The sequence below is a fragment of the Nipponia nippon genome, unplaced genomic scaffold (assembly GCF_047370975.1).
Source record: "Nipponia nippon isolate SJK-2023a ecotype South Korea unplaced genomic scaffold, ASM4737097v1 scaffold_30, whole genome shotgun sequence".
Classification (NCBI taxonomy): Eukaryota; Metazoa; Chordata; class Aves; order Pelecaniformes; family Threskiornithidae; genus Nipponia; species Nipponia nippon.
In genome coordinates, this window is record NW_028262348.1 from 1291436 (window position 1) to 1315957 (window position 24522).

General features: G+C 43.8%; 1 protein-coding gene across 3 annotated transcripts in view; it reads right to left on the reverse strand.

Annotated features, from left to right (window-relative positions):
- The window catches only part of GNAZ (G protein subunit alpha z), a 102103-nt gene that overhangs the window by 65409 nt on the left and 12172 nt on the right, over window positions 1–24522 (reverse strand). The window contains exon 1 of one of the 3 annotated variants that reach the window (XM_087768506.1): window positions 12593–12926. The exons of 1 other annotated variant lie outside the window; for it this stretch is intronic. The gene's annotated coding sequence lies outside the window, so the exon portion shown is untranslated. Of the gene's footprint in view, window positions 1–9476; window positions 9601–12592; window positions 12927–24522 lie in introns of those variants that run through there. One more of the 3 variants, XM_087768507.1, reaches the window with a different exon arrangement.

A 24522-nucleotide genomic window follows, 5' to 3' on the forward strand; every position in this document is an offset into this window, starting at 1 on the left:
AGGGGGTTTTTCAGTGCAATAAAGCAAAAAGGCCTTGGTATCCCGATGCATCAACTTCTTTAGCTACCATTTTCCCTCCACCAACACCCGCCCTCTAAAAATAAAAAACAACAACAACAAAAAAAACCAAAACCACAAAACCAAACCCACGAATTACTGCTACCATAAAGAACCCAACATCCTTTCCAAGGCTTGACAGCTCCTAGGACTTCTCTTCAGTCTCTCCTTCCCAGTTCCCTCTCTCCGGAGGGGGGATCACACCATCCTTACGCCGCAGCTGCGGTTACCGCAGCCGCACACCCACCACCACAAGCCAGAGGAATCCCAGTTGCTTTGTGCGGGCTCCTAACTGGGGCTTAGGAGAAGCCCTGCTAGCTTGTGGTGTTAAACATACATTGGACATTAGAGAGCACTGGAGCAGTTAAATTCCTTTCAGACCTTAAAAATGTCTTTTAATGAGCAAGTTGGTTGCGGATGAAGTGAGAGAAGGTGCAGTTTTAATTATCTGGAGAGACTGAAGGCCTCATTTATCCAGAGAACGCCATTAGAGCAGGAGTGCAAGCATCTCTAGCAATACTCTCAGCGTGTTTTTCACTGCTTATCCTCTGGAGAGGTTAAGTTTCTTAAATAACGTTAGGTTTTTCCTCTTATTCAACCTTGCTTTTTCTACTGAGATCACAAATATTTCTACTTGGCACTAAATGAGATTGCAATATGAGCTAGACGAACTCTGCGTAAGTAGTTGTGGTGAAACAGCAGCCTATGATGAGTGGCACTTTGGGGCGAGAATATTCGTAGTACTTCCTAAGCAGAATAAACACCACTATCATTGTTTAAGGGAAAAATAAGAATAAAAAAAACCCAAACCCTGTAAAGTGCTATGGTTGTGATCTACTTAAGGGAAGTCTTTTAGGTGACTTCAGTGGGTTTTGAAATGAGCCTGTATCCTCTTTTGTACAGGATGAAAGTAAACATAACGTATTTAAAAACATTGCAGGCAGGATACCTAACTGCCAGCAACGTAGACAGCTTTACTGATGAAAATTTAGTATTTAGTGCATGATTCATACTCTTGTACATGAGTATCTACAGCTGAAAACTTTTGTAAGAACGGATATGAAATCGAATAGTCTTAACTTTCAGCTCCCCATTTCTGTATGATCTCAGCATCACTGCATTACTCGTAGATACTGAAGCATGACCAGTATCGTTGTATTTTGAGATTAATTTCTTCCCTGTATGCACACGTTCCAAGCCCGGCTTCGGCTGGCGTTCACTATGTACATTTGTTCGTAGGTCTAGCCAACCTTGTAAGAACAGAAGCCAAATTTGACCACACGGATTGAGTCATACTATGACAAAACCTAGTCAGGATGGCATCACGTGTTCATAGGGCTATACAGATTTTGTCAGTATTGTGGATCGCTTCCATATCATTCTAAGAACAGATTTTTGTCTGTAACAAAAATAAATCAGTAGGTATTGTATATTGGTTAACATTCGTTATTTTAAAAATGCATAGGTAACAAAATGAGCTTTTGAGGAAGCTTGCATGGATTTTTAATCTGGATATTTACAATAACGCAGGAGTGCTGTGATTTAGATTTGGCTGGGCAAAGCTGTTCTTCAGCCTCAAGCAAGTTTGTAAATACTTATTTTTCCCCAAACCTGAAACATATAAATGATAGATGGATTTATTTTTGTTATTAGGATAAACCAGAATCCAATCACAATTTTTCTTCATCTTTTGTTATTTTTCAGCTGTCCATTGGTCACTGTACTACTGCTAGGATCAGCAGTTGTAGCTCCAAATTTTGAAACACATACTGATGATTCTTTTGGTGTTCTGTTAACACTGCTAGTACTTGTGTGTACAGTCCTGCAAACTCCCTGGCCATACAACCACAATTTCTGAATTTTTACTAAAACCTGTGACTAGTTCTGCATTTTTACTAGTTCTTTAGACCTTGAGTCCTGTCTGCAAATAATCTGTCTCTCCTATTGTACAAGTTCTCCTATGTGGAGGGTCAGAAAAGTTTCCCTTTTGTATCACACCTCAGCTAGAATTGTCTCCTCTTCTTCACGGCACCTAATTAATCAGCTCACCAACCATTTTGTGACCCTTACTGTTTCATTCATTTTGTTTGAAGTAGGCTCTTGAATCAAATATTGAGAGCTGATAGGTTGATTTATGATACTACATACATGATCTACGGCTACTGTTAACAGTAATAAAACCAAATTTTGCAGGTTTGTCTGGATGAGGTAGTCCTAGCAGCTTACACGAGAGCTTCACAAACCAGACAAATGTATGACTGTAACCACACAGTACAGGTTTAACAGCAGCATTTCAAATCGTTTGCTCGTTTGTTCTTTTCACTCTCGGTGACATCTCTTCTTGACTCAAACAGCTGTGGCACTAAAATTATCTTAAAGCTGAAAGGTGCTAATCGAGCCTTTAGTTTACTCGTTATTCAGCAATGGATCCTTAGTTATTCATTTTGCATTTCTAGTATTACCAGAAAAAATTACTTATGGTAACATTGTATCCTACTATTAAGACGGCATGTAAAGCTGAAATTTTACCACTGATAAGAAGCCATGGATTCCTAAATAGCCTAGCTAGCATTCTGCGTTTCACACACACGAGACATGCAGGGAAAAAAGCTGATGACTTATCATGTTATTTCTTTTTTGCTCACTAGAAATCTGCTGTTGATACTCTTGTAAAAACAATTACGCGAAACAGGCACAGATCTGCAATAAGAAATAATATCTACGCTGGAGGTTATTCAGAACGTATCCATACCTCAGTGGAAAGGTCGTACGCAAACTTCTCAGCAAGGCATATTAGGTCAAAACAGCGCAAAAGCTATTTACTGCAGCTGTATGGATTCCAGCTTCCAAATTCAGTCTAAACTCACAAAGCAGATGCACCAAGTGGGGGCCAATATCCACAACGCATAGCAGAACAGTAATTTATCTTGAAAACTTTGTTGAAGGAGTACGAGGACACCTCTGAGACTGCTCAGATTCGCAGCTAAGCAGGGGTGAGGTGGGGGTTCTGCATTTTCAGTGATCTCTTCCCAGGTACCGCTGGTTAAGCGCCATACCATTTCTTGCCTGATAACTACTTGTAGCCTTCCAGGGTAATTGTGCTTAAAAGCACAGGGTTTGTTATGTTTTGGTTACTTACAACATACCTCAAGACTTTTAAATTGAGGTATTGGAATCAGTACTGTAACTAAGAAAAGACGACAAGGGTACTGCCTCCTAATGCCACCTGTGACTTTTAAACAGCCTTCTTCATTGGTGCAAGACTGAAAAATTCCCCACAGGATGCATCTTAGTAGTAAGAGAATAACTCATTACCTAATATCAACCCAAAAAGCTACAAACATTCCAGAAAACAAGGCACGTACTATTTCTTACCTCTCAACTCTAGGAAAGTGCCTGATAAGGTATCTTCCCACCTCTACCAAAAGCACAAATGAAGGAAATTAAGTTAAAGAGATCACAGCTGACTTAGCTTTCAGCCCAACCCACCTGAAAGCAATTCAAATTCTGTTTCAATTTCTTCCAGCTGGCAGTAATCCCATTAAGACGGAATGCCACTGACACACTTACTAGCAGTCTCCTCCTCCCAAAGTGTATTTTGCACCAAATACGTAAGAGGAATAATGCAAACCATTTGCGTCATCTCTTTGCCCACTGAAGACTCCGTGCATTAGGGAGACATCCAGTAAGTTTTAAGTAGTTTTGCTCTTTTAGAGACACGGGAAAGGCATAGAAATAGCAGAACAAGACTGTCATCATAATACCGAGCGTATCTCCTTGACTTTTCCGAGACTTTTTTTCCTCCAGTTCTTAAGAATGAGGTACAATTTTGCTTTGTATTTAAGATTCTCATGTCTGCCATTAAGTAGTGCAAATGGGTGCCCTGTACAACAATAATTTTAACTGTCCCTTCCCATCTTTTGTGTTCGTTGCAGGAGGGAGCTTATCCATACGGGTGAAATTTCTAAAGGCTTTTGTAAAAGTTAAAAGGCAGAGCCAAATCTTAGAAATTTTACACACCTGCATTATTTTCTGAAAGCTTTTAATCTTGACCTTCTACTGTTCATATTCTGTTGATCTCCGCTTGCCTCTGACCAATCCTAATACAACCTGGAGAAATTATTCATGGTGAAGAATAGTATTTCATATGGATTTTATAACTAGATAACACTGAAAAAATATATCCTTTTAAATTACATCTTACAAAATATGGAATCTGTAACTGATGAGTGACAAAACAGATGCAGACACCAAGTAAACAATGAGATTGATATGCTCTTAATGTAACTCCATCGAATATAAGTCTTCTTCACAACGTAGGTAAAGACAGATGATAAACAGCGTGTCTAAGAAAAATTCCATTTGCACATCGTATCTCACAGCTGAATAAGAACAGTGCTGCGCAGATTGACAGCATTCCATCTGGCCTCCTTTAAACAAATGTTTACGAGCACTTTATTATTTTCTTGAATTGACTTGTTTCTGTAAGCTTTCGAGGAGTTCTATGAAAAAATTCTTGACAGATAAATCATGAAAACATAAAGTATCAAAAATCCAAAGATGCAGTCGTATAGATAAGCTTTGATTAATCCCAGACTACCTATATTTGGAGAAATGCAACATCAAGAATAAGATACTGTATGAAGATACCTAAATACCGTATTTTGTCAAGACAATAATACATTCAAAATTCTCTCTGCTAATATTTTCATGTTTCACCATAAAATAGGTGAAACCAGGTTAATTTCTGGGGACTGTGCACTTTCTATATATCGTTTACTCTCACGTGTAGAAACCAAATGCAAACATAGACAAAGTACAAATTTTATTTAAAAAATGCTTTTGGAAATAATTAAGATATTTGCCTAGTGTTATTCTGTAATATTTTGCTGCCCATATAAGATGGTACACTTTTAATGCCATTTTTATTAGTTGTGATCAAAAGACAACATTATTCAATAATAGTTTTGCAGCAAGAAAGTGTCTCAATTCCTTCACTCCCAAGTTATTTTCAGTGAGGAATAAGAAGTCATACCATCAGCAGGAGCTCCTACATGCTTTCAGGATTTTAATCAAATTTAGCCTTTCTTGATTCTGACAACCAAACTTATCGCTTGTCTCCAGTCAGCTCATTTTGGATAATCCTATTCAGAATAATGGAGGGAGGCATCTCTAGCCTAATAAAAACATCTTCAGTTCAGACTCACAGGCTGAGTACGGAATGGGAAGTGTGTTGGTTTTCATGGACAACGACTCGTGCTTTTCCACTAATGGAGAAGAACAGGAACTCTTGCCTTTTTCAATTGGCCACTGCCCTGATAATACCAACTAAAATGACTTTTAATACATCTGAATACAGATATTTTCTTGAGCAGGGCTTTTTCCTGTATTTCAAAGGTAGTCCTGTAGGTGATACTGGGCAATTGTTAATTGCCTGCCTATCTTATAGGTCCTTTTTTGTGGAGTACTATAAACTTCTGTCTGGTCAGCCTTTTCCGTTTGAGTCTTAGGAAAGACTGGTGAAAAAGTGTAGAAGCAATGTAGATTATAGGATCACGAGAAAGACCTTACTGTCCTTGTACTCACCTGAATTTCACTTTGCTGAAATTCTCTCAAAGTGAGATAACATGACTAGTAGAACTACTCCAAGAGGTAAGAAGGAAGGCGATTGTCCTGCTCACTGAGAAGTTCTCCCATCACGGGAGAACTTAATTAAGTCCACGGTACTTAAAGGTACTCCCGGAGTTCCACCTGGCTGTGCCCAGCTTTCCCTTTAAAGCATACTTCTGCTATAATAGGCATCCCCCAGTTCTTTCAGATCAATTCTTACAAAAATTATTGTGCCTGAATGATTTCCAAATTAGGATAGTGCAGTATTTTCTACTTGCGGTTCGTTGCTTTCTAGTATCAGAAGACACAACTAGAAGAGCAACATGAATTAGTCAAAACCACAGAGAAATTCAGACACTCCTAGCCTTGGTCTGAATAGGGGATCTGAAGTTTAAGGTCTGAATAGGGAGAAATGGGTTTTCGTGATCCAGCCTTCACTGCAGAGCCAGGTTGGAGCTGCCTAAATCTCAGCCGGAATGAGAACAGTTTCCAGGTGTGATCCCAAGGGCCGCAGCCCCAGTGGCTGCTCTTGGTTTCCTTGACTGCAGAAGCGGGAAAAAGGGCAGAGTTGCTAGGCCAACACCACCAGGAGAGAGGCTTCTCCCAGCACAGAGCAGGGTAATATTCTCTGCAAACATTTCATTTTAGTTTATGGCCCGCTGGCACTGGCAGCGAATGGGACTATAACAGAACCGGTAATTCCGTTCTTTGTCCATGTGGTAGGTTATTACTTTGTCAGTGTTTTAACTTCTATTAGGTAGAATTGCACTGTTCAGGACTGTAGCGTACAATCGGTCCTCTCGGGGAAAATGGAGAATTGTAATTTGCAGTGCCAAAAGTCACAGATTCCTGCCTCTTGTTGCTGTTGCTACCTGATCCTTTCATTTGTTTAGACCGCTATATATTGACTTGACCTGTGAGATCAAAGAATATTGTACTGATATAATAAGATGCACTGATGTGCACGTCAGCCTGAAATCTTGCCAGATCGAAAACAATTGCTAATCCTTTGAATGAATACATTGCTGAAATTAGTAGCCAAGAATTTGTTCCTGTAACTTAAAAAAATTACATATGGTCTTCAGCATTCTATTTCTTTTTGTGAGCACGCTTGCAAAAAGCAAACGACACACCTATGTAATCACAGTCATGAGGCAAAGTTCAGATTTGCCTTTGGGAACATTCACAGCAGGAAACATAATCAGAGGACTTATGCACATCTAGTCAGGGAACAGAAACAATATGATAATAGAACAATTGTTCAAATTTGAAGTAGGCTAGCCTTAGAATTTTAAATACCAACATAAATGTCACTGAATTACAAATTAAGGTAAGTTTATCTGTTCATGGGCATAAATGGATTGACAAAGAGGTTAAAAACATATCTCGAAATGACTGATTAAGGTGAGATTCTACCATTGCTGAGCAATACAAAATGAAAGCTCAATAGGTTCTTAGCACTTGTAAGAATTTATAACTATCTGCCCGTTACAAAATGGCTTCTATTATAGCACCCTGACTCTGCCAAATTTAAAAGGCCAGGCACAGAAAGGCATCTTGAAAGAAAAATCTCCCTGCCACGACCCAGTTGCAGCAAAGGTATTTTGTGGGACACTTACCAACTCGGTGGCAGTACAGAGAGATGCTCCAGGGCAACAGTGTTCATTCTGGTATATTTTAGTTTAGAATTGATTTGGTTAGCGTCGTATGCGTTAATTTACTGATGGATTTTAGTGTTTTAAATGATATAGGAAAAGCTTTTATGTAGTATTGGTTTGAATCCTCTCCCATAGCATAAACACCAGGGAAGGTCAACAGCTAGTATCCTGGGCTTTCTTTCCTCATAAGATGTCCAAACTGGAAAAACACTCTAATTCACATAAATGTATAAATGGATATTACATATCCAAATGAAATCATATTTTGTTAATACATTCCAAATATTTGGATTATATGACTCGGGGCTGGTAAATATCCAGAGAAGAAACTTTTTATTTAAAAAAAACCCCAACCTAATAACTCAAATTGTATTATTTTCAGAAAGATGTTCCCTTAGATGATTCCTAAGTATCCTTCTGAATCATACATAGACTCCCCTGTTAAAGGAAGGAGTATAGTAACCAGGTGCATACCCCATGGAGCCAGCAAGCCCCCCAGAGCTAAACGTCCAGCTGCGTGTGTGCTGCTACGCCATGACACTTGCATCTGGATTGATTACGGTGCAGCTGAATAGTGTTCTTCCCTTCCCCAGCACAACTGTCAACTGTATGTGTGCATCAACACTTGATATGCTGTCTAACTGTATTTGCGTTGACGCGTTTTGCGAGGATAAAGGTAGTTATTCCACATTGTCTCAGTAAGGTTTGAAAATTAAGAAAGCAGGCACACAAAATAAGGGTAGAAACACCCTGGGAATGGATGCTAGAATACTGCCTGGAGTACTAGGGAAAACTGGATAAAAGGTTTGGACGACTTGTGCTGTTTCAGTGAAGCCTTTCCTCCACAGTACAACAGCATTGTTAAGATACAGTCAGAGGAAGAAACCAGCCTGCCAGCCTAGTTACTATCAAAGAAAACAGGGTTGGTAGGTAGGGAGTAGCAACTGCATTATTACTTACAAATATTTATGGTGAACCATGAAAATGTCTTCATAATTAACTAGTTAAGATTGGTTAAACATTACAAGGTAGTCAGGAAGAGTGGGATTCATCTGTCGAGATGCAGCATGTGCCTGGAGGTGGCTACCTGTGAGCTCGGCACTCGGTCACTCCTTTGGAGGCAGTGGAGAGAAACAGCCGTTCCCCAGGTCAGTTCATCAGGCCAGGACAGCGACCAAAACCCACTCGGATTAACTGCGTGGCAGGAGTCTCTCTTTCTCTCCATCAGCTGTAAGGGAAGCCTTAACAACTACTCCATAGGTACATGTCCGTGTTACAGGTATCTGAAAGCGATGAGAATAATTCCTGCCAATTGCCCAGTCCAGGGAATTACTACTTAATAAATCTACTGTAAAAATACCAGATTAACAAGTTGTAGTTCCTAAGAAATTATTATTCGCTTGTCTGGTCGTTATCATTCATGTATGTGGGCAAAATGAATACTTCGAATTGGAATTCGGTTTTTCAGATTGGCCTCTCTCTGTTTCCCCATTGGCCAGCATGAGCACTGGCAATTTCAGGGGCTACTGCCGTAACACAGAATTGTCTGGAAATGTTACCACACTTGTCTTTTCGATGCGATGACTTAGCAATCCAGAGGAGAAACAGCCCTCTGGTATAAGGGGCTTAAAGAGAAAAGAAGGGCAGAGGAAAACAGGATTTGTTGGGTAAAGCTGCGTTCTCTAACAATACATTGGATGTCCAGTACTAAATAATAAAATGGAATTCTGGGGAGAGCTGAGTTTCTGCTGAACCACAGATAATGCTCTGAGCTACAGAAGTAAAAAAATCACAGGGAAAGCTGTTGCCTTCTGAAATTTTGCCATGTGTTCTGTTAGCTGTGATTTTAAATGCATTTAATAGTAACAAATGTTTGAAGTCCAGGTAACATAGAAATGATGGCCCACATCAGTCATCTGGTCCTTCCGTCCTACTTTACCGGTGCCCTTCAGTGTCAGTGAAATGCAACAGGTGAGAGAGAAGGAGTATTTATCTCTAGCTCTCATTTCAAGGGTTAAATTGTGTCCTCGATGACACTAGCATAAAGCTAAAATAACTTAAATTGCCAATATGTATCCACTCCAGATTTAATAGCTGAACAAATAAAAGCAGAATTTAGCCCTTCTCTGTCATGTTGTGTATTCCACATACCTTAAATCGCAGGGGACTTTGAGATGAGAATCAGTTTTAGTTGCTTTGGACCAGTCTAGTCTTTCCCTTTTGTGATTATTCTTTCATCAATATGGTAGTTGAAATTTGGACTTCTTAATCACCACTCTTGGATTCTGGAAAGTTTAATAAAAACGTGAACTTTGAATATAACCTACAAAGCATAAGTCAAATTCTCCTCTCAAGTAGACTGAAGGGAATCTGTTGTAACTATTAATGGCTGTGAATTTATTCCGGATGCTTTGGGGATCACAAGGAACAAAACTTAGCCTTGTTTTTTAATAAAAATAGGACAATTTTTCTCACCAAGTATAAATAATACAATTGTATCTAAGTATGCCAATATTTTGATTTCGAAGGGCTTTGGTTTAAAAGTTCTCTTAGTTAAGATAAAACAGGTAATTGCTTGTGTAGTAAGCTGTTACTGCTGAAGGCGGGCAACGTCAAGCTTAACAGCATTTGTGGGAATAACACCACGACTTTCTCAGTAAAAGGAATATGATTAAAATCACTGATAATTGACAAACTAGCGTTTGTGCTGCAAGTAGAGAGTTACTGAATTTGTCATTGAGACTGTGACCTCCCTGAAATCATCTATAAAACTGTTCCACATCGTCGTTCCTAGAGGGCACGGGAGAACCTGACCAGTGACACTGTGCGTGCTCTGTGCGCCGGGGCTCTCCCCCACCGACGCGAGCGACAAGACTTCCAGTGACCCTGCTGAAAGAAGGGCCAAAACTTCAACCAGGAATAGTCAGAGCCAACTCTCGTTTCAGTTACATAAACCCGGAGAATCTGTTCTGAAATAAGCGGAATTACTGCGATTTAACCCAAAGGAATTGAGAGTATTTTTCTTTAATTAATGGGGGGGAGAGGAAAAGAGATCATTCCCTTATATTGCCTCACCACTGCCTACCAACCAAGACACTATCTGCTGTCAAAATCCTTATCTGCTTAAGCTGGAGAGGAAGAGCTGACTTCACCATTGACGGATTTAAGCTTTTATTGTCTACCGAGTGTTCTGTTATCCTTATCCCCCTACTTATCCCCTTCCCCACCGCTCAGCAGGTGGACTCCTGAAGAAGAAGGGACAAATTTCTCTTTTCTGGTCCTGTCTAGGTTTCTTAAAATTTAACGTACCTTATTCCATCGACGTGCAATCCGAACCGAGACAACCAGAACACTTTCACTTCGGTCCTTCAGAACTACCTGGCTGGTTATTTTTAGATTATCATAGTTAAATGCAAAGCCAAGGCCTGTAGCTGAAACCCCGAGCTGTGCTGAAGGCTCACTAAATTCAAGGTAACGCCTCCGGGAGAGTCGTTCAGCTCTGTTCACCAGTGGTCAGTGAAGTGACAAGCACATAATCCTCAGACGGAGGTGTAGCATTCTTTACGTAGCACGCGGAGTTTATTCATCTCTGTAAGGTCCATTGTCAGGATGACATCCCCGCGGCCTTACACAGAATTAATCTGCTTTTCTTTCCTTATAAGCATGCACGTACGCACAGAAGTGGGATGATTCTTTGAAAATGCAAGCCAGTGCTTTGGTAATGGGTGATATCATGAGATTTCCTCCTAAATATGCCATGTAACTAAGATGTTTGCTTTTGATTGCACCCATCACTGGCTTCTTGGAGACTGGAACTTCATTATTCCATACACATAGGCCTATCCTGCAATAACGTCCTCTATCCAAGGGCAGGGATCTGTGCTTTTTGCATGACAGCTTCCAACCAAATGATTTGATGGAGACAGCCAAGTTAAAGGCAAAGAGCTCCCTGTTCTGCAGAGCTGCATCTCTTCAGCTAGCAAGTATGTGCCCTGTTGGAGAAAAGCCACTATTTCTGCCTATCACAGCACCTAAGCCTTCAGACTTCAAACGTCTATATCCATAGAGCCAGAAACAATATCTCCTAAGGAAGGACAAAATGCACGCTCGTTTTTACTCCTTCGTGATCCACAAGCAGATGTTCACAGTATCGTGGTTTTCTACCCGACCTGCTGTTGTAACCTTTGGAGATGAAATTTTGACGGCCCCTCGAAGGGCGTGACCCACAATGACACGAAATACGGAGCCGAAATAAAAATCAAATTGTGGGTGCAAGAGGATCAGTAAATGGATATAAAGAAATGCTGAATGGAAAACTAGCGAATTTTTCTCAGATCTTGCACAGGAAAATGTCATCAAGATAGGTCAGCAGCCTCCAGAATAAGTACCGCAAGAACACACGTTAAACAGCTTCTACAGCGAAACAGCCCAAACCAGATCAGATCCGTACCATTAGCAGAAATCAAGCTGGCACATATTTGTCTGTAGCTCTCCCAGCCAACACTGAAGGGCTGGGGTCCTGCGTACGGCTCGCTCACCCAACGTGCAGATGCAAAGATACCAAAAACTTGTGGTTCACAGCTGCAGGTGGGAGCCGGCCACGGGTGCAGGTGAATATAACACAACCTCCCCGCTCCCGCACACGCACGAGCGCAGACGAAGAGGCAGAGCATCCAGGCTCCGCAGAGCCACGCAGCCCTGGCACGGGCAGCTGCGACTGGCACAGGTAGGATTTATCACAGAAACCCGGCCGCCGGGAGCCCTTCCCGACGGCGCGTTAGCCAGCCTGCGCTTCCCTGGGAGGAGGTGCTACGGAGCGTGGAGGTTCTTCTCCCAACAGGCGGAATCGAATGGATTATCTTTCCGAATCATTATGAGAACGCAACGGATCTTAGCGAGGCTCGGGTATTGGACATTAATGGGTTACAGTCCAGGTGAGGAAAGGGAGATGACTTAGTTTTGTGAAAAAGGGATCAAGCCGAAGCAGCAGCTGCCAGAAGGCCGGTATCCCTTGAGAAGGTCATTTTCACTGTATCAGCAGCCTGCCTCCCCTGCCCATTTCTTCCCTACACACAGCGAAATATTTCTGCCTCACAGAGACATTCATCTTTTCTTTCATCCAGCAAAAGCATAGCTTATTGTTTCAAAATGACATCTTTTTCTTCTTGCTTTAGAAGTCCCTTTTTTATTTTGGAAACACCCGGAGAAGGAAACGTTCATCGCTAGGCTGATTTCAGAGAGAAAGAAACGCAGAGTATTTCACTCACCTCTCGAGCACCGGGCGGGCAGGCAGCCTCCACCTCCTCAGTCCATCAGAAGAGCCGCTCGCATCCCCCGGCGCTTCTCCCCTCTGCTTTGGCCCTTTTCCACATCAGCACCGGCGGCTCGCAGCGAGCAGACGCCCCGCCACCGCCGCCGCTACGCCCGCGGCCCCCGCGGGAGAGAGGCCCTGCCCTTTCCCATTCTGCCCCTAGGCAATAAGCCGTCACAAGCCGCTGCTGAGGGCGCCGCTGGAACCCCGCGGCCGCTGGCCCCGCGGGAGACGGGGCGGCGCTGCGCGCTCTCGGCGGCGGCCGGGGCGGGGAGGGGAGGGAGGAGCCGCCGGCTGCCGGCCCGTTTCCACGCCAACGGCGGGGGGCACCGCGGGCGGGGGGGGGGGGCGGCTCCGCGGGCGGCGGCGGGCTCCCGCCCGGGGGTGGCCGGGCGCGCGGCCCCCGCCCCGCGGCGCGCGGGGGGCTCCGGGCCGCGCAGGTTGCGCCGGGGAGGGGGGGGGGGGGGCTGCGCGGCGGCGGGCGGCTCCGCGGTTGCCTCCCGCCTGGTGCGCGGCGCTGCGCTCCCGCCTTACGTAAGGCGCGTGGCGCCTGCGTGGGCTCGGCGGGGCCGCGTGGCGGGCGCGTGCCCCCCGCCGTTGGCTGCGCGGCGCCCGCCTCAGGGCGCCGGTGGAGCGGCGGGAGCGAGGCACGGAGGCGCCAGAGCGGTGCCACCGGGCACGGGGAGAAAACCCGGGTATCGCCGCCGCCTGGGACTCGCCCACCGCGCCCTCCCCGCGGCTCTCGGGCACAGGTCTGCCGCTGCCTGCCCCCTCCCGCCCCCTCTTTGCCCGTCTCTTGCATTCGTGCGTGTGCCAGTTCCTACAGCTTTTCTTAAGTAATGACGAGCGTCGTTTTCTTTTCGTCTCGTTAACGGATTTACCCTATCTACGTTCTGCATTTTTTCTGGTGTCTTTTTCCCTTTGGCCGTGCTACGGTACTCGTTGCATCGTTGAATCTGCAGCCCTGGTCAAGCAGCTGTGATTGCTCCCTGCGCTGCTGATTTTATAAACATCGTTGGTTACTGATGCGCTGCTGCCGGAGAGAGCCACAGAGGCGCTCAGGCAGGCGGAATGCAGGCATTTCTTCCCACAACAAGGCAACCACAACGCGGTGCAGAAAGCGTCGGGTTCCTGTAAATAATATCACTTCCAGTGCTGACATCAGCAGCAGAGCTGTAGCATCAATGAGTTATAATAATGAAATATTTCCGTGTCAAACACAACGCAGCAACATTTTCCCGCACAGAAATAAGAGCCATGGCGGGGTGTGCCACGTGAGGGAAATCTGCCTGTAGGTAACGAATCTGAGGTCTTGTTCGCACGGGAAGAGTCTGCCGGTACGTCTCGACTGGCAAAGTTGTTCTGGAAAACTCCTAGCGTTTAAAAAAGAAATGTCATATACAGGACTTGCATTGTTCTCCCAGCAAGATGGTAATACTCAAATCATAAATTTGCCCTGCTTTAATGAAAAAGATAATCTCTACAGTTTTATTTTGAAATTTTAGCTTTCGCTATATATGCACGTATGTCTTTTGGTGCGTTTATATGATCGGATAGCGGTCAATTTTAAAATTCTAAGAGTGCTCTGTTTTTCAAATGTGCTCTTTACTTGCAATTGCATAAACGCCTGGTATAGTTATGTCGGCAAGGGAATAGAATAAAAAATTTTATCTGTGGTAACTGAGTAGTCTAGATAATAGGATAAAGGAACAATAACAAGGCGTACAGGTTTAATCTGCTATTTCGTAAAGAACAAGTAGTTACTATAGAAACTGCCACATTACATGTGTCTTCAGTATAGTCCCGTGTATGTGAGAAAAAGCATCTTCCGCACATTAACCAGCTTTGGCAGGAATAACAGCATCAGCGACCATCGTGCTGGGCAGGGAGATCATCGCTCACGTGCCCTCTGCAGCTCCCACCGCGCTGGGGTGCTTTCAAAGGATAGAACAAAACGCTTGCTGGCTTGCAGTTTTGCGGGAGGCACCTCCCGGTGGCTCCGACTTCGCCAGCGAAGGGATTACGAGCGTGCGGGACATCAGTAAGGGAACAGGCCTTCCTCTGCCGGGTTCAGGTGTTGTTACCGCAACACCACAGTACGGGAGCCTGCTGTTGATTAACGGCAGTTAAAACCCGACTCATCCGAAAAATAAATCAGCAGATATGTCTAAGTTTTCTTCAGCCTCGCCTTGTCCTGCATCTAGAAATTCTCAGTTAGGGCCTTTCAGCATGCATTGATTGCACCACATGTAGCTAAGCTCCCACAGGAATTTAAAGAGAAATATATGTCTCAAAACAGCATAGACAGGCGATTACATGCCAAAGTCAAATGGCATATAAAACCAGTTCTTAGCTCAGTACTCTAAAGGTTGTTCTTTGTATACGGGTAGACTGAAACCACACAAATACGCATCAAAAGCCAATAGTTTGCGTTACTTTTTTTGCCTGGCAATAGTAAACGGTCATTTGAGAGCGCCGCGGTGACCTGACTGGGTTCCCGCGCCTCTTCCCTGCCAGGCGCGTACCGCTTCTGCCCGCGTCAGCGCAGGTCCCCATCTGCAATCTGCAGGGACGGTGGAGGTGTAGCGCCCGACCCGCCGCGCGCTGCAGCCCTGCCTGCACAGTTTCCCTCGACTCGCCAGCGCTACTCGTTGACCAAAAGCCAAATCCTTGCCTGTTTACTGTTGCTTTCTGTTTGGGATCAATCGAAATAGATGCATTCATACATGTTTGGTTTGAAGACAATAGTGCTAAACCAGAAATGTGCTCTTAAGTGGAAAATCCCACAGGGATTTTTCTCATCAATTACCCTTTATTATACCATGACAACATCCAAATATTTATATGCACACATGCAATGTTCTTGGTGAATGTACATCTCCAAATGATAGAGGGTAAATTGAGAGGCCGCATCTGGTCTGTAATAAAAATATAATAAAAGACATTTTGTATTTCATTCAATTTTCTACCAAACACCCTCTTTTTAACAAGCAATTGTAGATCTGGGTTAGATATTTATAGACGGGTCTGTGATTCTCTTTGAGCATGAAGAACTGAACAGAACATTTAGAGAAGAATAAAAAGGCTGTATTTTTATTTTTAACCGTTTTTCTCACGTGGAAGAGTTTAAAATAGCACCAAGTACAGATGACTGGGATCCGATATTTATAACTACCTGGCATATTGTTGCTCTGTACCAGTGACTGTGAGGTGGTGGGGAAAGAAGCCATGCATGCACCTTCCAGCAGGTGGTATCAGCCTGACCTCATTTGGCTTTATCATTCAGGATGAAAATTCACTTTCTACCAGGATTTCACCCTTTTATCTTCTTCTCACATCCTTCAAGTAGCGGAGGGTTTCACTTAATGTCAACTGTTTACTCGTCCTATGAGGTCAAATCACGGAGGCACTGGAGGATGTGCACGCAGGTGATGAGTTACAGCCAATACCACAACCAACTAAAGAGAAAGGCTCCAGTTTTTCAGCAGACAAAAATTTTAAAAAGAGAAAAACCAACCAAGCCCTGAAACCGCTGAGTGCCTTACACACCTTCCTTCACGGCTTTCTTATGGACCCACTATGTTGCAGCTCGCCGTCGGCGGCTCAGCTGCTGAATCAGCGGTTGCCGCTGAAGGCAAGCTCAGAGGCAGCAGTAAGCCCCCCGGGGCCCGGCAGGTGCCCTGGCCCTCCTCCGCACCTAACGTCACGCTGCAGCCCGCGCTCACCCGGAGCTTTGTGGTGGATCCAGGGACCCAGCTCCCTCACAGCCTCCGTGGGAAGGAAGCGACAGAGATACCATGAAATGAGACAAAGGAATGGAGGTCTTTGTGAAGGGGACATCCTTCAAGGCTGCGTTATGATGTTGGGGAAAAAAAAGGAGAATCGAAGTATTCTTTCCTCGTTCTTCACTATTAAGGGCAAAGGAATGGGGAAAACAAACCCAAACCAACCCCCCTCAAACTTTAACCCCAAAAGAAAGTGGGGATCATGTAGTAAAGGACAGAACAAGAGACCTGTGAAGTGTGAACGACTGACAAAATCGCTTGAGATCAAAACATATGGATTCTTCGGGAATCACACCCAAGGAGATGCAACAAACAGGGCCAGGAATTTTTTGAAACCAAAGCTATTAAAACAAAAAGTACCAGCTTCAGATCTCCTCGTAAAGTGGCGCGGGCAGCAGGCTGTTGGTTACTCCTGGGATCCCCTGCGCCCTCCTGCAGCCCTCCCGCTTGAATCCTCCCCTTCTGTAAGAATGATTACATATTCACTGGCGCAGTGAGGTGAAAGTGGGTCGCTCCCACTTGAGGATACAGGTAGGCAATTAGGTTTTGTTTAAGTTTTGCAATAACAAACAAAAAGAAGAAATGTATTGATTTCAAATATTTTGGTTTTGTCACTGGTATTCTTGCCAGCTGAAGAAGTATCAAATTGGGGCCCAAAAGAATTGCATATATTTTTAATAGGTACTTAGAAAAAATGTTATAATTGGATTGCACATTTCCCCGTATCCTTTACGCACAGTAATTCTACTTCACGTAGGAACCATGAGATACAGCTACAATTTCAGCAGGCACTATCATTTGTCCCTTTTATTCCCGTGTCGTGTCTGATTAACAGGAACAAGAAACTGGTAGTTTAAAAAAAAAAAGAGTGAAAATTTTGTTGAGGATACAAAGGTAGTCCTGGGAAGCTGTGGAAGAAGAGCTGGGGACATTCAGGTGGCTCTGCTACGGGGCCTTCAGACGCCACAGCAGTTCTGGAAAAGCGTGGACTACTGCAGTCAGGTCTAAGTAATTGTTTAGATGACCGTACCCCTATTCCACGCCAGGCCTGCGGCTGATTTTGTATCTACATAAACAGTAAAGACATGACACGCGTACATCTACCAACCGGTGATCGTTTATGAAGTACAAAGTGGATACACAGAGCGGTAGCTTCAGCCAGTGACGGCTGATCACTGCCTCTTCTGGGAAGCATTTTTAGACAGAGGGGTGAAAAATCGTACAAAAGACTGTTTTGCCTATTATCACACATTAGTGATAAACTAACAGAAAATTGCATGAACGTGACGGCTGGGTTTTGCGATTTACCACTCTTCTTTTTTAGAAGTTTTTGCCCTGTCAACGACACGCACAAGATCAACTCAAACAAGACAGGGAAGGGACTTGGGAAGCAGCTCAGCCTTCAGCCGTAAGCCTCTAAGACCATTCTCAGCTTTCAAGGGTGCCCTGTCTGGCCTCCAGCCGCACCCTAGAGACGTCCAAGGGTCCTGTAGGTCTTAACTCATACCTGGTGGTCCCACGCGACACCTCAGGTACTAAAGTGGCATTAGAAACCTGCATTTAGCCACCTGAATCACGTTCTTACTGACCGGGTGATGGAACCAATGAAACGGGCAAAGCACATTATGCCAACTTTACCTAACCAGTGAACTGGTTAAACTGATAAACACTTTATCAAATCTTTCAATTAATGCAGTTTTCAGACTTACTTACAACAATGTCATTTTTAAAAGCATGTTAAAATGGCAGTAGTTTCTATCAGCTGATGAAATAGTTTCTGGCGTCTGTTATAACTGTTGCAAATACGATTCTCTGTTTCTGTTTAACAGTGTTTTGAATACTCAGTATATAATGTTCTTAAAGATAAGCACATTAGTAGCACTGTTGAAGTGCCTATGCTTAATCCAGCATGTTTACCGAAGCCAGACCTAACATTTTAGTCCAGGTTAAGTAACAGGTTCATTTCCCTGGTGTGGCTTGGGCCCTACTGCACTGCTTGTTTTCCAAATAAATGATAAAAAAGGTCTTTTTGCAAGAACACCTTCATTCATTCACTTAGAAAGCCTCTCTCAGGAACGCATCTCTGATCAGAAGATACGTTAAGGTGTGCCTATCGGTGATGGACTCCTTTCGGCCAGCATCGGTGATTTACGGCTCACGGGAGGCATAAGGCTCCCAACCCAAGAGCAACACTTACTGGGGAGGCACTTCAAAACCAAATCATCCTCAAAGCAGCCTGCACCTTGGCAGTCTTGTATTCAATTAAGATTTAGGAATTTTTCACTGCTGGCAATAAAATAGAGGCTGACGCATACTGGAAAGCACTATTGCAGAACCTCATCCACAACAGAATGCAATTTTCATTGAGCAGGATAAGCAGTTTTCCTCAGGAACATGGCTTCCCATGGAAAACGTGGAATCTGCAAAGTGGCAGGTCTGAGCGGGAAGCGGAGAACGGTCTGCCTTTCCACACAGCTCCGCTCGTGTCGTGCAGCCATCTGGGCCTGGGCTGCTTCTGCTCCCGTTTCAAACAAAACCGCCAAGCCAGAGCATCTCAAGCAGAAAAGGACTTCACCCGCCTGTATCCTGTATTCTGCTTTTCCTCGAGGCTTTGTCAGTTCTAACCGTTGGATGGTGCTCACCTCGGCACCCTGTAAGCAGGGTGAACTGTAGGATAACGCCTACGTACTGCAGCTGTGCCAGCGTGCCAGATCAGCAAGTACCAGCAGTGGATTCGTCAACGCTACTGTTTCTCCAGTTCCTTCTTCTTTGAAACGTCTATCGGGTCGTTTTTTAAAGTAGCACAAAAATAAATCCCCCACCCTTCTACAATGAAGAAAAGGTAAAGAAGAAGTGCTTATACAATGAGGCTGAACTAATGTTCCCTTTAACCTCCTCCTCTTGCCTTCTCCCACCAGTTGCAGTCTTTGTTCCATTTTCAGTCTGTGCAATGTATTCAAAGCGAGTTTGTGGTAATCTTCAAGATTAAATTCCTCAGGATCTGACACGTAATTAATTCTAGATATTTTGTTTCTTTAAGCCTCTCATTTGTATTTATTGTTTGACAGTAGTATAATCAAATCTCTATAGGGAACTTTCATATACCTGTTTCTGATTGCGATTCAGTTATGCTATAGGAGTTCAGAGAATATTTTCACCATCTTAATCATATATTTCTCCTAAGGAACAAAACTGAAAAAATGATGGCTCTTTTACACCTGAGCGCGTGTAAGGTTAACTCACGAGTTGCAAAAGGTGAATGCGAAAGATAACCAAAATGTTATAACGGTCAGTTTGCTGCGTAACGCCGTTTTGTAATGCAGAATTCCAGGTGCACAGATATAGCTTCCAGATATAGACATTTAAGATATTTAACAAAAGTATTTCTTGAAATTCATTCATGTTGCTTTACTTTTTTGGCCTTCTGCCCCAAAAGAGGAAAAGATCTTTTCTAAAATCTATGCTCTCAGCAGAGCTTCTGAAAACTGAAAACTTGCGATTGTGCGTTTCTCTCACATGAGGGGCTCGTGAGGCCGTTGGACTTAAAAGTTTAAAGCTGTTTTTATTAGTGTAAAACAGTGCCACAGTGCCCTGCAGGGTCCCTCTCCAACCCGCGAGGCGTTTCAGGCAGCGCAGCCGCACGATGAGTGCCGAGGCTCACCCGCAGCTGGAGGAGCTGCCTGCTCCCGCGCAGCCGCCGAGCCCGCAGAGCGTCAGCAGGGTCCGTTACGGTGCAGGGCTGCACGCGCCCCTTCGAGGCTCCGCTCGCAGCCACGTGTCTCCATGGCCGACCAGCAGGAAAAAAGGACAAATTCTGAACTGGAAAATCTGCAGTGGGGTAGCAACTCAGTGGCTGCGGCTGAGCTTTCTGGGAGTAGCTGTCTCAAGGCTTTAACTTTCTCTACAGTAACTGATCTGAGGACTTTGGCGCAAGTAGTACGTATGTCAAATTGTTTTCCTGCCTTCCTGCATTTTGGCAAAGTCTTTCCTGTAGAGAAAATTAATAAATTTCAGGATGACATTTCCTTCTTCATCCAAAAGAACACAAAAAAAAAAAACCCTGGGTTATTTTCAGTCTTTAATTTTTACGATTTTTAAAAAACTTTCTCTGAATAAAGGAAAGGTGCTTTGTCAGGGAAATAAAAGCCAAGAAATTTCCTAAGTTTTGTGACCAATACGCATGCAAAATCAGTTGAAGGCGTGCTATACGCGTGCACGTGCATTCACACGCTTAGGTATATACGATGATCATGAGTGTATCTATATGTTAAGTGAATTACAGATTTAGAAAACTAAAAGATTTGGAGGTGGGAGGTGCAAGCAGCCAGAGTTCTGAAGGGCAAAATAAAAACACTGCAAAAGATATCAATGCTTACACTTCAATGGGCAAGCAGACTATCATCAACCAGAGCTAGGAAAAAATTTGTAAGCCAGCATTACTTTGTTACCTCTGTTTCACCTTCATTTTGATTGTTTGCTTTTTGGTATATGATAATGTACGAATACAGTTTTATTAAAAGAAGGAAAAGTTGCTTTCATTTTGGAGACTGCCTCCTGATGCCGTGTGAAGGACCAGCAATCCGCAGTTCGTAGCTCGTGCACTCTGCCACGGAGAGCGCGGGTCATTATTTCCACCCTCGTGGTTTTGGTGATTTACGCTAACGGGTCTGGCACCGACATCGGTCAGAAGCGGGGCGAGTGTCTTGGCCAATTATTGATCCACCTCTGTAGATAATTCTTGTACAAAGTCAGAATCCAAGATTCATTTTTCAGGTTGGAAACCGTCTCTATGTGAAACACAAGGCTGCTCTCTCTAATTCACCCCCAGGGTTTCTAGAGATGCTGTGATAAAAGACGTTCTGTAGCCCAGAATTTTTAAGTTCTTTAGATATTACTCCTCTTTTCATAGGGCATAAATGATTTAGATGGTTAAACCCACTGCTTTCAAGCAGAAGGTCACAGGCAGTCTTATTTACTACCAAAATGACAATTTTTAAAAAAAAACGTTAATCTGTTTCTTGGATTTCTAAATTATAATGGAGAAGCTAATGCAGATATATTAGTTGTAGTTTCTATGTTCATTATTTTCAGCGATGCTTTGAAATTGTGATTTCACACACGCTAAAGCAAAGTTTCTAAAACCAAAAACAAGCTATGCAGGAGTCTCCCTCATTCTTTACTGAGGCTTGGGAACCTCTCGTTTGTCAGACCAGTCTTCCCTGCTCCTTGTTAATGCTGGAAACAGTTTGGATTTTTAAGGGACCCCCAGAGGCAGCCACATTATGTGCTTCTCCTGTGTACTGCTGACTTTTTAGTATTTTTATAACCTTAATTTCTATTATGTCTTTCATTCAGATAACAGCCCAAAATCCTTAGTATTGGGAAAATTCTGCGTGGCTTCAAAAGCAGATCCCATAATGCCTTTACAAAGTTTGCAGCTGTTGTATCTGGAGGGAGGACAGGACAGACACTACCGCTGAGGCCGTGATTTTGTACCTGGCTAAGCCCTAGGGCTGTTATAAGATAACTGCCTTTAGCCAACGCACAGATCCGAAACAGAGCTGTTTACTATTTCTAGTGCAATACCAACACCTGCAGGGTTTGCCTCGGTTCTCCTAATATCCGGGTAGCCCTTCAGTTCAATTAAACAGGGACTTTCCACCGCTCAGTCCTTTAAGATAAGAGATACTCTTGTCTCTAGGCACAGGCATCCTTTGGGACACTGCTGTTGGTTCCTGTTAAATTACCATTGAAAGGCAGATAATTATTGTTGTAAAGAGGAGGAAAATATTCTGACTTTTAAAGATGTCAGAGGAATTTTCCTCTTTAGTTCGAAGGCTTGGTAAAGCTGGCGGGGGATAGGCAGGTGCCTTCTATCGTTTGATGCGGCCTGCCTCCTGCTCCAGACCTACCAGAAAGAAACTTCAGCCCGGTTTTATACTGGTATTATATTTAATCTACTCCCTGACACAGCCTTAATGCCTGAAGCACCGAGGCTCAAAATACTGATTCTTAACGTTAAATTAGCTACTACAGGGTTCTCAAACAATGCTCTTGTGACTGGTGACTCAGAAATCTTCTCAGGGAGTCTAAAGAACAATTTTTTTTTTTTTATTTAAACAGTAGTGAGCAAGGAGTTATTAAGGAAGGCGCGCCGGGAAGGATCTTCTGCGGTCATCTTGTCACTTAGAAAGGAGACACATACAAGCACCGCATTTTTAAATGTGCATGATACCTGCTAGCACTCACTGGTTTAATGAATGCTTTGTTACCTCTAAAATGGTGCTAAACTATTGCAGTGCCAGCAAGAGAGCTGCGAGGCCTGGAAACCTCGTCAGGATCCTTTGGCTGCTCGCAGTGCGCGAGCTCCCGTCCGGGGGTCCCAGAGCCGCTGGGGCCTGGCTGCGCCGCACGCCGCGATGCTCGGCAGCGCTCTTCCTCCCGAGCGCCCGGCTCTGCCCTGCTTTTCCTTGCCTGCCCCTTCCCAAGTAGAAATGCTGTTACTAAGCGTTTCAAATACTTGCGTGAACATCGCAAAGAGACACCTGATGTGTTAACAAAACATTCGTATTATATAGAATCTATGTTTACATATTATTTTACTATGTTTACACAGTACGTCACTCCGCGGCCACGCATGAGGCACGTGCTCTGGACTAAACCAAATATTTAAATGGCTTTGTGTTGAGAACCGACATGTGTAAGGAAAAGGATTTGTAATGTGATTTAATTGATTTATGCAATTGAAAACCAAAACAAAACACCACTGTTATGTACTATAAATGACTCCTTTGTCTTCTACAAAATTTAATTTGTTTACATGCCCTGCAGCCATCCTGAGAGAACAGAATACATGGCAGCTCCTTTTTGGTACTGTGTGAAAAAGACTCAGGAAAGGGAGGATGAGAATGGCCGGAGGGTTATGAGACGGAAGAGATGAGTGCTCAGATAAAAAGCAGCCCAAGGGAAGATAACAAATTCCCAGAAAAACAGATCAATAACGATGTTAACTATGCAGCTGCAAATGCACCTATTTGCATTTTGAAAACATTTCCCCCACTACTTCACTATGCCCAGGGTCTCTAGGACACTCTGCAACAGATACGTCACCTCTGAAAGCGCAGTATTTTAATGAAACGTCAAGATCCCGAGGATGCCGCCGCGTTTGTCAGTACAGGACTACAAGAAGCACCAGCTTACCTTCCCCTCCTGCTGCCTGCTCAGTAAGATGCAAGGATCTGAGACTGCTCTAACGTACAAGTAACTCCCAAACAACTTTCCACTGATTTTGTCTCCTCCCTTTTCCCTTTTACCTCCCTGGACCTTTCACCCTCTGGCTCCCTTGGGAAAACCATGACGAATTTCCACCTGGAAACTCCAGTCTCAGTGTTAGGTAGCCTCTTTTTGTTGTTGTTGATGGCCTTTCCTCTCCACCCTCTTTCTCTTCACCACATTGAGACTTTTGACAAGGTCAGACAATTCATCTTTGCTTCTATATTTATATCGGGGAAGCTCCCTTTAGTAGCATGATCGCGTTTCGGATAGGACAGCTTGACAAAACCAGTGGATAAGAAAGCTCTTGGTACAGAGACCCGGCCTGGTAAAATAAAACATGTTTTAAGAAAAATGAAAACAGCCCAAGTGTTCGTACAAAATAAGCACCCGCTTGCTACACAGGGATTTCTGGCCACAGAATAAATACTACTGAATGGCTCCCCAAAATAACAGCTATCCTAGACACCACTGTATGCTATCTCGCCAGCTTATTGAAACAGAAAGACATCAGGTGGCTTTGTTGTATACTTTGCCCTCAGGACTGCAGTGCGATAGTAAAGGCTAGCACCCAAAGGAGACACGAGTGCAAACGCAGCAAGCGAGGGATGACCACGTCGAAGAAAGTCAGTAAACGGTAACTGGAAGGAACAAACGCAGGGGCCAATGACAGCAGTCCTGCCTCGTTGAACGTGCTGCTTGAATATATTAGAAGATAAGTGAAAGACAGACACAAAGAAGAGAAACCTGAATGCTGATAGCACTTACTGGCAATACGATGATAAAGCGATCAAGAGAACTGAAATAAGTTAGCAAGGAAGTCCTGAAA